The sequence below is a fragment of the Equus caballus genome, chromosome 4, assembly GCF_041296265.1.
Source record: "Equus caballus isolate H_3958 breed thoroughbred chromosome 4, TB-T2T, whole genome shotgun sequence".
In the NCBI taxonomy this organism is placed as follows: domain Eukaryota; kingdom Metazoa; phylum Chordata; class Mammalia; order Perissodactyla; family Equidae; genus Equus; species Equus caballus.
The window spans coordinates 24,416,566-24,429,826 of record NC_091687.1 but is presented as its reverse complement, the minus strand read 5'-3'; the positions used below and the strand labels follow the sequence as shown (position 1 = coordinate 24,429,826).

General features: G+C 41.6%; 1 long non-coding RNA gene across 2 annotated transcripts in view; it reads right to left on the bottom strand.

The window, feature by feature from the left end:
* The window catches only part of LOC138923725 (uncharacterized), a 47,930-nt gene that overhangs the window by 6,665 nt on the left and 28,004 nt on the right, over positions 1 to 13,261 (bottom strand). The window contains exon 1 of one of the 2 annotated variants that reach the window (XR_011437770.1): positions 1,056 to 1,406. The exons of the other annotated variant lie outside the window; for it this stretch is intronic. This is a non-coding gene — a long non-coding RNA (uncharacterized lncRNA). Of the gene's footprint in view, positions 1 to 1,055; positions 1,407 to 13,261 lie in introns of those variants that run through there. 2 annotated transcript variants of the gene reach the window in all.

The window sequence follows — 13,261 nt, the reverse complement described above, 5'->3', positions numbered from 1 at the left end:
AAAGTAAGCACAATTTAATCCTGGAGGGGCCTAACCCCTCAGGAATCCTGCACTGGGGCTTGGAGTTCTAATTCTGCTTAAATTTAGCTATTTTGTCTTTTTTTGTAAAACAAATACTTCCTTTAAAAGTGTTTTTATAAGACAAAATTCTTTCTTTACTCATCTACTCTATATGTATTAACTTGCATACTGTCTGAAAAAATATATATATTAATAACAACTATCAAAACTTCTAGTTACCACAATCCCAACCTCATGACAGCATTTGGAAAATTCCTTGCTTCAGATCTTCACTTAGAAATTACTTCCTGCAGAAAACCATCCCTGACTCCCCAGGTTCAGATGAGGCAGGTCCTATTCTCTGTGGCCCCATAGTTTTGCTGATAGGAGGACAATCCAGCTGATTGTAATTGCCTACTTAGTGACCTGGACTGCTCTCTGACTGTAAGGTCCTAAAGAGCTAGTAATGATTCTTGTTCCCCACTGGGCTGCACCTAGCATTGTGTATACAATATATATTTGTTAAATAAATGAATGCCTCTAGCTTTATCTTTAGAGAACCCTAGGCTTCTTAATCAATTTTTCAGGGAGCAGAGGGTTTTGTCTCTGCCCTAGTAGTTATTAAATATTCACATGCCGCAGCCCCTTTCTGTTAACTAGTGGGTCTAGAGCAATGGTTTTCACATTGCCATCCCCACCCAGCAGCATCGGCATCACCTGAGAACTTGTTAGAAATGCAGATTTTCAGACTGCACCCCAGCTTGACTAAATCAAAAACTCTAGGGGAGGGGCCCGGCAGTCTGCATTTGTTTAAGGCATGTTTTTTTGGGGGTGAGGAAGATTGTTCCTGAACTAATATCTATTGACAATCTTCCTCCTTTTTTTTTCTTCCTCCCCAAAGCCCCAGTTAATAGTTGCATATCCTAGTTGTAAGTCCTCCTAGTTCTTCTATTTGGGATGCTGCCACAGTGTGGCTTGATGAGCGTTATGTAGGTCTGTGCCCAGGATCCTAACCAGTGAACCCTGGGCTGCCAGAGTGGAGCACGTGAACTTACCCACTATGCCACTGGGCTGGCACCATGGCAGTCTGAATTTTAACAAACGCCGCTGGTGATTCTGATCCACCGTAGGCTTTAAAGAATCTGATTCAGCAGGTCTTCCTGGGGCCCTAACTGAGCCCAGCTGCCAGGGATGGACCACTGTGCCCACCAGAGGGAAGCAAAGGGCAGCAGAGCAGAGGCAGGTGGAGCGGGAAAGGGGAATGCCCAGCAGGCTCTGGCCAAGATGTCCCAGGCCAAGTGCAGATGCAGCTTATGGAGGAGAGGTGATCCCCAGGGTGGAGTTATTCACGGGTGCTGGGTCAAGCTGGGGACGCAGGCTGAGGGTGGATCAGTGGAAGGAGAGCTCTGAAGAAAGGATGAAGAGGTGAAGAGGAGACCAAATTTGATAGAGACGTCAGTGAATCAATCAAAGTACGGGAATGAGTGAAGGATACCCTTGGGACCCAGGTCAGATCTGCCAGAGTTTTCTCCTCAGGGATCCCCTGAGGAGGCTCATCAGCCTAGCTGTAGGACTTGTATTTCTAATTCTTAAATTTATAGTTAATATTGGAGCAGGGTTTTGCAGTAATGTTCTGTCTCCTGTTCTCTGTCACTGAGTCCTTTACTTGTCACTTAGTTCTTTAGCACTAAGAACTGTGAAGATTGAAGAATAAAGAGTACTGGTAATACGAAATTCTGCCTTCTACACCTTAACAAGCCACTTGTCTAAGTCAAGACCCTACTGCTTTTGTTACTGTCGTGCTTATCAAATGATGTAATGGATGTGAATGTCCTTTGTAAACTGTGTGCACTGTACAAATGTAATCTACTATTTTTACTAAGGCTTTCAGTGACTAGATTTTGTGTACCTGTGTCCCCAAGATTGGACTATCGGTTCTTCTGAAAGATTCATTTATTTTGGGAAAAGTAGTTTGGTTATTAGAGTGGACCTGGCCTTTGGAATATAATAGGTGGGTTCAATCCTAGGCCAGTTAATTACTACCAGCTACATGACTCTGGGCTCATTATTTATCCCTGTTAGCCTCTAGAATAAAATTGAGATCATAAAATCCATCACCAAGATTAAGTAGCATGATGTTCATAACAGGTCAGGCACATGACAGGCACACAACCACATCAGCCTATACTCTCTCTTAAAGACAAGACAGCTGAGGTCAGGAAAGGGCTCAGAGAAGCAGACAAAGTGATGGAGTTAAAATCTGTCCTATTCCTCTGTTCAGAATACTCCAGTGACTTCCCATCTCAGTCAGAGTAAAAGCTGAAGTCCTTAAAATATCCTCTAAAGCCACATCCTTATATAATTTGGCCTCTGTTAGCCCTGTCTGCAGCTACATTGGCCCCTCGACTTCACTCAAGTGTCACCCTCTCTGGAAGGCCTTCTTGCCACTTTGTCTAAAATTTCACTCCCCCCCATGTCTACCCCTCTTTCTTGCTGTATCTTTCTCCGTGAACTTATTATCTAATGTGCAGTTTATCTTTCTTATTCTTCTTGCTTATTTTCCTGCTCCCCTCATTAGTTCTGTAAGGTTAGTAACTTTGTCTCTTCTGCTCACTGTTCTATCCCCAGGCCCAATGCTGCTTGGCACGTGGTAGGCACTTACTTTGTTGAATGAAAGAATGAAATGCAGTTCTTATGACTCAAGACTAGAGCTCTCCTGAGTGTAATAATAACTAAGATGTATATAGTTCTTTGCATTGACAAGTGTTTTACATGCATTATCTTGTTTTATCTAGGGCAGAAGTGCAATGATTTTTGTATAATTGTGGGCTAATTTAGCTTACATTTTTTTCCCAAAAAACTTTCTAGTGATGCATGGCATTATAGTGGTTATTTTGACGGGAAGAACATGTTTGAATGTTCAGGGATATTTTGCACTGGCTCTTGATGTCTTAGCTTATACTGCAGAATAGGTCAGTGGCCCACTGGGATGTCAGTGTTGATTTACGATGGATTTGGGAACCTGAATTCACTTGAGGGTGGGTTTAGTTAGCCTTATTCCAAATCCCTAGCTCTGTAGCAACATCAGTGCAACATCAGGAACACAATGAAGACTGAGGAAGTTCAGGAGAATCCTCACTATGATCCTTCTTATAACTCATGACGCTTTACTCGACACCCACCATTTAATTTGTTGTTAAAAACTTCAGCTTCGACTTGGCCTGGATGCCTGTTCTACTCCCTCAGGATCTAAAACACCTACTACACCAAGGGGAGGGTAGTGTGGGTCTGCTCTGCTAAGAAGCACAGACTTCAGGCAACAAGGATGGATAAGTTCACCTTCTACTAGTACAAAATAAGTGTATTTTGCTTTTGCTTTGAAATGTAGAGATTTGTTTAATTGAAATATCCCAAAATATATGGCTGGCTGTAATCTTTAGCATTATAAAAAGGCAAAGAAAACAACTAAAGCAAGACAGGCCTCATCATTCTGAACCTGCTGGCACACATGACATCAGAAACTCAAAATCCATCATGTGCTGAGAAAAGTTGTGCAAGATTCCTAAATTAGGTTTCCCTTGCCAGGGGCTGTTTCTTGAGAAATACGTTCAAAATTTCCATTGCTCATTACTACGGTAAAGTCCCTTATTGAGATGTTCCTCGGATGGATTGCCGTAAAGGCATTCTGGGTTTTCTCTAATACAGTTTCCTATGCCAAAGCACCATTCCCAGGCAGTTTTAGGAAGTCAGCTACTCCCAATTAAAAAGCATGTGCCTGGGCACATCAACTTTGTGTGAGCTACTGACACAGGCACTTGGGTTTCATCAGTGAACAAAAGGGTGAAAATCCTCACCCTCACAGAGGTTGGGTTCTAGTGGACTAGAAACTCTGACTTTTTAAAAAAAAATACTTTTAGGCAAGGAGTCTGGCTTAGTGCTTTGTGAAAGTTTCACTCAACACCTTTTTCAGGGCCCGCTTTGTGCCAGACAAGGTGTTAGATATTGGGAATAAGAGGCAAGCAAGGAGACACAGTCCTGGGCCCTTGGAGCTTATAGTCTAGTATAGACGGAAACCAAAGAAATCTAACAAATACAATGGAAACTTCCATAGTTTCCATCTGTGATAAACATTATGCATAATTGCTGCATGGTATTATGAGACTTTATAATGGAGAGATCTGTCTTAGAGAGGTCAGGAGGACCTTTCTCCGGGAAGTGAGAAACGAAACGGGATGTGAACCGGGAGGAGGTGATAACTCGGAGCAGACATGAGAGGAGATGCAGAGAGGTGGATGCAAAGCCTTATTGGCTGAAGGTAGCACAGTGAGCATGAGGACTGAAAGAAAGGCCCCTGTGCCGTGCACACAGGTGAGCCAGGGAGCACAGGAGCAGAGAGCACAGTGGAAGTTTTGCATTTAATCCAAACTTTGGAGGTGGGTGAAGTTCATAAGGGACAAATTGGCGAGGCTGAAGGGCACAAGCCAAACCAAGGTTCTCAGCTTTGGTTGCACGTTAGAATCCTGGGAGCCTGACATACCAGTGCCCTGAAGTCCCACAGCCCAGAACTAGATGGTCGGAGGCGGGACATCTCCAAGTTCCGCAGCCCCCGGTGTTCTGTGTGCAGCCCAGGTTGAGAACCACCGGTGGACAGGATCCGGGACAGCCCTCTGCTTGAGCCACAACAAATGGCGCTATTGGGAGGGTTTTCCTGGACGTATTTTGAACCGATTGCTTAGAAGCATCTGCCCAATTCTCCCTCGTTTAGGCCTGAGTGTCCAGAAATGTACGCGAGCTCGAACCCTGCGTGGGAGAAATCAAGAGCCCTCCCACCCAGCAAAAGAGGTTTTGAGGGTCAGCAAACATCGCTGCGCCAGGCGCTTCCTGAAACAACCATTACCGATGATGCTGTCAGTGGCTGACAAAGCGCCCCTCGCTCATCTGCTCATCCGAGTTGAGAAAGCAAAGAAGAGCAGCCCCCCGCAGTCACCGCGCCCGCCCTGGCTGCGCGCGGGTTCCCCGCTGGAAACACCCAGGCCCCGCCGCGCGCTCCGCGGGCCGCGCACACTCCCCCGCGCACGGGGTCCCTTCCCGGCCGCGGCCCAGCTCTACCCCGCCCCCGCCCGCAGTCGCGCAGTACCAACGCTGTCCTCCCTCCTCCCGCCAGCTGTCTGGGTCAGGGACACTGCCTGGCTTGAGCGCATCCTCACCCTGGTCGGCGGTTGACTCACTCCTCCACTGTGGCTGGTCAACGCGCCCCACTGTCCCTATTTGTGACCCGCGCCTAGACCTGGCTGTCCTCGCCAAGCGCAGCAGCAAAGGGACAGGAGGCTCCCTGGATGTTTCCAGGTGTTATCCTAATCTCCAAGTCCAGGGAGGGGGATCCTTACCCTTCCAAGGGGACAGGCGTAATGGTCATCTTCTTCCACAGCTTTCCTAGGAAAGACTGCGGTAGAAGTGGGGAGCTTTTTCTATTTCGTTTGAGATAGCATTAAAGCTTTTCCGATGATAAAAGTGACACATTATCATTGCTAAAAACTCAATACAAAGTGTATATAAAGAGGAAGATAATATATGTAAACTCAACTCCTTATTCTGATAATACTTTGTTGTATTTCCTTGCAGATATATAAATGTGTATATATATATTATATACACACTCGCAGATCTATTTTTAAAACAATAATGGTATAATCTTTTTTTCATGGCATTTAATTGCTATAAGTGATTACATTTGCTATAATCTTTTAAATACTGTTTTGTAAAAATACAATAACTCCTAACATCTTTTCTGCTTTATATCTTCTTTTCAGTCTTTGAAAGTTGTCTGATGTATTTCGATGGATGTAGAGAGGAATTTTTTTTTTCTTTAGGATATGTACTTAATCAAATAGCTCCTGCAAATAGTTTACTTCTTTTTCCTCTTGGACTGTTTCCTGGTCAAATGGTTTCCCTTTTTTCTTCTCTTTATCCATTCTGCCTTCTCCATGAATCAGTTGAGTTGAGGCCATTGAGACAATCTTTTCTCCAAATTAGTAATCTGGAGGCTATCCTTTTGTGTCTGCCCACTCCTCCTGCACTTCTTGAGAGCTCATTCTTCCCATGCTAGTTTTCTGAGTTACCTGTGACTTTTACTGCCGTCAATGGGAAGAGCAGAGAGAGTTACTAGGGCACCAGTCACTTCAGCCTTTTAAACAACACCTAGGTCCTCTCTTCCACAATTTTTTCTTTTTCTTTTTTTTTTATTGTGGTAAATATATGTAATATAAAATTTACCATCTTAGCCATTTTTAAGTGTACAGTTGAGTGGCATTAAGTACATTCACATTGCTGTGTAGCTATCACCATCATCCATCTCCAGAACTCTTTTCATCTTGCAAAACAAACTTTGCACCCATAAAAAAACAACTCCCCGTTTCTTCCCTCTCCTGTCTTCTGGCACCCACCATTCCACTTTCTGTCTCTATTTATATGACTACTCTAGATACCTCATATAAGTGGAATCATCCAGTATCTGTCCTTTTCTGACTGGTTTATTTCATTTAGCATAATGTCTTCAATGTTCATCTTTGTTGTAGCATGTGTCAGAATTTCCTTCCTTTTTAAGGCTGAACAGTATTCCATTGTTTGTATATACAACATTTCATTAATCCATTAATCCATCGATGGACACTTATGTTGCTTGCACCTTTTGGCTATTGTGAATAATGCTGTCATGAGCAACATGGGTTGTACAAATATCTGTTTGAGTACCTGCTTGCACTCCTTTTGGGTATATACCCAGAAGTGAAATTGCTGGGTCATATGATAATTCTGTTTAATTTTTTGAAGAACTGCCATACTGTTTTCTACAGCAGCTAATCCATTTTACATTCTCACCAACAGTGCACAAAGGTTCCAATTTCTCTATGTTCTTGCCAAATGTTGTTCTTTTCTTTTCTGTTTTTTTTTTATTTTAAATAATTGCCATCCTAACGGGTATGAGGTGGCTAGAGGAGGTTTTTGAGAAAGGCTAGCCTTATTTGTTGATGAAGTGAGCAGAATATAGATAGCTATCTAGAGGCTGATGTTAGTTTAAGTCCTAAAACCTGCTGTGTCTTCCTCCTGACACCTATAGGTATCAACTTGGCTCAACTGAAACTGACTTTGCAGCATCCCCTTCTCTGTTTTGTTCCAGGTTAGAATTGGTCAAAAGAGAAATCTGTGTAAGATCTGGAAAGCAGAAATGAACATGGTTAGCTTCCTGAAAGACACAGGCAGAGGGCAGTGGCTCCAGCTTGGCCACCCTCTCCCCAGCTCAGCTTGCACCCTCTCTTGTCCCCAGGTGGGCCCTGCTGAGCAGCAATGGCCAGACCCACCACCAGCTGCAGACTTCTCCAGTAGCTCTCCTTGGCAGCCCAACTCCACAGCGGGGAGGGCCCAGCTTCCCAGATTTCCCAGCAACTTCCAACTTGACCGCTCCCACCATGGCTTCAGGAGGGGTTTAGTTACTTTTTTCTGACCCAACAGCTTCCATTTCTGAACTTTGCTTCCCGGGCTTCTCCTACACTGTGTAAAGTCTAATAATCTATGACAAATCTCTTCTCCAAAATATTCATAGTGGCTCTACTTCCTTTAATAGAACTCTGACTGATATAATACCTCCTTCTTAGTTTTGCTAGAAATTAACTTGATAAGAGACAAAATTCTGTCTTTACAGGGTTAAAGATAAGGCTGTAGGTCAACGACTCTCTATCCTGTCCATAAAAATCACCTAGAATGTTTTAAAAAATACTGATGTTGGCCTCATCCCAGACAAAATAAATCAGAATATTTAGGGGTTAGAGGCTCAGATGTAGCTATACTTTAAATATGACCCTTATATGATTCCAATGAACAACCAGAGTTGAGACCTACTTTGAGTTAAACCTCGAACCTAGACACTACAGGTTTAAATTCACACAGAAGTAGAAATAAAAGTCAAAATCTTGCTTTGAATGTGGGCTGTGCTGAGTAAGTTGGAAGAGAAAACACAATTCCAGGGGTATGGGGGAATGCAGGTTGGGGACCAGGGAGTGGAAAGCAAAGGCTTGCCTCTCTTTAGGAGAGGTTGAATACAGCAAGCCTGGGAATGGGTGAAAAAGGAACTTTGATTATCTCGTTATTTGATAATTTCACCTTGGGCTAGTTCTATTCCATGCATGAGCGATTATGCGAGAGAAAACAGTAAGAAGACAAGAAATACATAATGTAAAATGAAAGGAGAGACAGAGATTCAGTGGATGCAATATTCAAAGTGTTTCAGATTGCTACTTAGCTGTTCCTCCAATGGCTAAATGTTGGCACTAGACACAACATCTAAGTTATTTCCAAAGTTGATTTCTTTCTTCTGACAAAATAAGAAAGACTTTTCTAAGAACTTCAAGGCATGCCATTTCATGAGCAATGGGACTTTCTCTCACAAAACTGTAATTTGGAAAGAAATTTGGCCTTTAAGGGAGAAAATTTACAACAAGAGATTATGAGTGTCTTTAGAAGCTGCCCTGAATATGTCCCACTGGATTTGTGTGCTCAAAGGGTCACTCTGCTCCTTCCCACAAGTTTAGCATCTAAAATAAATTCTGGTCTTTCCCATATTCAGTAGGTTTCAACTAGATTGGAAATGTTTTGCTCATAAATACAAGAAGTTCAAACATGTAGGGAATACAATATTCTCTAATATGACATACTGAAAGTTACTTTTCTACCTAACATACTACTTCCTAAAATTAATAACTTTCTGACTTACCAGAAGAATGTCATTTCTTTATTAATCTTTTTATTTTATATTTTCTCCTATTTTACCCAAATTTTTACTTTATTTTTGGTTTGCTTACTGGCTTTTATCTGTCAGCTTCATGTCTATAATGGCTAATACCTCCTGAACTTTCTTCTGATTATCCTCTTGGCTCTGTTATTTCTAGTTTTTGATCATTATTTAAGTCATTCATTCATTTCTTCAACTTTCACAATGGTTATTTGTTGAGTGTCTACTCTGTACCAAATCCTGTCTGGTACTGAGGACAGAGCAGAGAACAAGTCTTCAACCCCTTGGAGCGGGGAGACATCATGAAAAAGTAAACAAAGAAATGAACAAGATGATTTCAAACTTGGTGAGTATCAGGAGGTAAATGAACAAGAAGTGGGATGAAGAATAACTTAGCAAGGGATGGGAGAAGGTAATTTAAATAGGATGTTCCACAAAGATCTCTGCAGAGGTGGCATTTGTACTAAGAGCTGAATGATAAGAAAGACTCAGCCACAGAAGAGACTTGAAATGTTACAAGAACGGAAGGGAGGCCAGAGTGGGCTGGAGTGACTGGAGTGTGTGTGTGTGTGTGTGTGTCAGGGTGGGGGGGATGACTGTAGAAACAGATGGGGCTAGAGAGAGCCTATTATTCTAGGTAAAGTATCATGATTGAAGAGTTTTAAGCTAAAGAATGATACAACATGATTACTATATTTTAAAAGATGGTCCTGGCTGTTTTGTGGATTATCATTTGTGTAATGTTTCATGGTCTATGAAGTATCTTCATGTTCATTTTCTTAGTTGATCCTTACTCTTGACTGTGAAACAATGCAATCTCCTCATTCCCTCTTAGGCTTCAGGGAACTGAGAATAAATGTGGCTGACTGACTCAGCAAATGTCACAGTGGTGGAATCGAAACCAAGTCTTCCGATAAAAGTTCTAAGCTTCCAGAAACTCTTGGATTGGTCATTACTTTCTTACACACACACAATTTTTTTCTTTCTCTTAAAATTTTAGTTATTTAAGTGGCTGGACAGAAAATGTAAATCAAATGTCTGCTACCTTAACAGAACCATGTTATATACTAGATAGATACTTTGGTGTAAGATGTATTCCTCATTCTCAATCTACTTCTTGTCTAGCTGAGAGACCAGCTATATTTCCAAACATAATTAACAATGTGAGGCTAAAACAAAGAGCATTAGGGAGTTACTAAAGATTTTCAAGACTAATTTGTAAGGAGTTGGGACTTGAGATAGGCTTTGTACGATGAGTAGATATTAGACAGATAATGAGACAGAGTACATTTGGGGAGATAAAAATTCAGTAGCCACACCATGGGACAGTGTGTAAGGGAACTTAGCACCCCTACTCCATATTCCATAATCATCATATCTGTAAGTTACCCCCACACACACACCAGGCCCCGACAAATGAAGCAACAATCCAAATAAAACCAATGTGCTACTTTTGCAATTGTAGCTTCAAAAAGAGTCCCCTGATAGCAGCCCTAGGCCCTTCCAATCTGTCCCAGAGTCCCTCCTTTATAGAAATTTTGGGGCTATTATTGAACAAAAAGGAATACTTGAAAACAAAGGTATGGAGGTTCGAATTTGAATCGTGCATTTGGAAGATGGTGAGGCTGATGACATGGGTAAATTAGGTTGAGAGCATCAAACTTTGAAAGGGACGTGAGCAGAGCTGTGCTTTGGGAAGATTCTGTTTACAGTAGGGAAAGTTTGGGATGTAATACAGACTGAAATCACTTAAAGGTATAAGAAGGTTCCTGGAGCAATCCAGGTAGATAGATTATAAATAAGGGTGGGAAAAGAAAGAACAAATCAGAGAGGCCTTCTATGGTCATGTAGAAATGAATTGAGAAGCTCATTAACCATGCTACCTCTTGGCTCTCAGTTTTTCTTTAAGGAAAAGCTATGTTGACTCGTGCTTTATGGTGAGACTGGAACTTGTTCCTTCAAAACAGGCTCATTTTTATGAGGATTTTATCTTTTACTTTAAAGGAGCATTTTGTACCATAACAGAATGCTTTATAATATTTTTTAAGCAGGATGATGATAAAAAAGAAAAAATCATTTTGCTTCAGGAACACTGTGAATTCATTGTTTAGATTACAACTGTTACTAAGTTTTGAAATTCTTGCCAAAATTTAAGATTGAATTCTATCTTTGAATATAATGATAGACTGTTATTTGTTTTTCAAGGACCAAGACTGAAAGAACCCTTATCCAAACACTATGGATATCTTTTTCTAATAAACATACAATGTGGTTTTTCTTTTATTTTAAAACTGTGCCCCATCATGCTCATCCTGCCCTTCGTTTTGGACCTGCTGCAAAGTGTGTAGTATATGGTGGCAGGACGTGAGTGGGGGACACAGCAGGGAGACGGTTGGGAGAAAGAGACCCTAGGGAAGCAACTTGAAAATGCTGGCTTGTGGCGAACAGCCGTGTTAAATCACCTGGAGAGTTTTTTTTTTTAAAGATTGGCACCTGGGCTAACAACTGTTGTCAATCTTTTCTTTTTTTTTTCTGCTTTATCTCCCCAACCTCCCCCCGTACACAGTTGTATATCTTAGTTGCACGTCCTTCTAGTTGTGGGATGTGGGATGCCACCGCAACGCGGCCTGATCAGCGGTGCCATGTTCGCGCCCAGGATCCGAACCCTGGGCTGCTGCAGCAGAGGGCGCGGACCTAACCACTCGGCCATGGAGCCGGCCCCTACCTGGAGAGTTTATAAAACAGAAATTCACAGGGATCCTGTCTTGGTTGGATTCTGGGAATCTGTCATTATAAAAGCTTTCTAGGTGATTCTGGCGTGCTGATATTCTCCTAAAGGAGGGCTGCCAAGCTACCCAGAGTCTCATGTTAACAATACCCTGCTGGAAAAGGTGTCCTGAGAGCCTGTTCTTGAATTTAAGATCAAGAAAATCTCCTTTCATACTTTTCTTTAGCTTTGTTAAAACCATTTATTAGTCTAGAATCAAACCAGCTTTCTGCCTAGGCAAAATTTTGCTCTTTATTCAAGTATTTATTCATTCAACAAATATTTATTTAGCAAGGTAGTTTTTAAAGATACAATGGCAACTAAGACATACAGGTCACTTCTTTCATGAAGTTTACATTCTAGTGGGAGAAGATAATCAGACAGAAAAACAGAGAGAGAAAGAAAGACAGAGAGAGAGAGTGAAAGGGAAAACAGAAAGAAGAAATGACCCTAACAAAGATATATGACTCAAGGGAGATTTATTTCTAAGGAAATGTTTACAAAAGTGTGTGTGAGAGAGAACTCTAAGTGTTAGTGGAGAATCTCAGAGCTGGAGGTAGTCCAGCTCTTGGCACATGTAGGCCTGTAGAGATGAAGGGAGAGCATGGTTACTTGAATCCAGAAAGAAACAGGGTCCTTTACAGTTGGTCACTTTCAAACAGTTACTTTAGGTAGAGGGGCACAGCCAGATATGAACTGGGAAGAATATTCTCAGCACATATATCTGACAAGGATGTGAGTCTAGAATATACAAAGAACTCTTACAACTCAGTAATAAGAAAACAAGTAATCTAATAAAAATGGATAAAAGTTTAGTTAATAAGTATGTGAAAAGATGTTCAATATCAGTATTCATCAAACAAATGCAAATTAAAACACTATTTGCCCACTAGAATGGGAAAATTTAGAAAACATCTGACAATAACAACTGATAGTAAGGATGTGGGGCAAGTGGAAACTCACACTGGCTGGTGGAAGTGTAAAATGGCACAAGCGCTTTGGAAAGCAGTTTGTCAGTTTCTTATAAAGTTAAACTTACACTTGCCAAAAGGCCCAGCAATTTCTCTCCAAAGTGTTTGCTATCCATACCCCAAAATGAAAAGTGTTCACACAAAGACTTAACCTACATGTTCATAGTACTTTACTTATAATAGCGCCAGCTGAACACAACCCAAATGACCACCAACAGGGGAATAAATAAACAAATTGGGTACAGTCAGAGAATGTAATACTAACTAGCAATAAAAATGAAAAAAATATTAATACGTGCAACCCCATGGGTGAATTTCAAAAACATTTTGCTAAGTAAAAGAAGGAAGACATAAAAAAGCCTTTAGATGGAACTTTAATCCACAGGACAATATTAAATCCTGAAGGGAGATTACGTAGATAGAGAAGAATGAGCCCAATATTAAGTCGAGAGTCCTACAGTATTTTCAGGTCAAGGAGAAAAAGATCCAAAAAAGGAGTCTGAGGAGGAGCAGCAAGATGGGGAAGAGGAAAACTAGGAGAGAGGGGTATCACTGAAACCAAGAGAAGAGCATGTTTGGAGAAGGAAGCAGTGGTCACTTGTGTCTACTGCTGCTGAATGAGCAAGTGAACAAGAATACCAAAGTGACCACTGTACGTAACAAAATGGGGTGATTGGTGACCTCAACAAGAGCTGCTGCAGTGGGGAAATGGGGACAGAAGCTTGACTGGGGATACTTGCA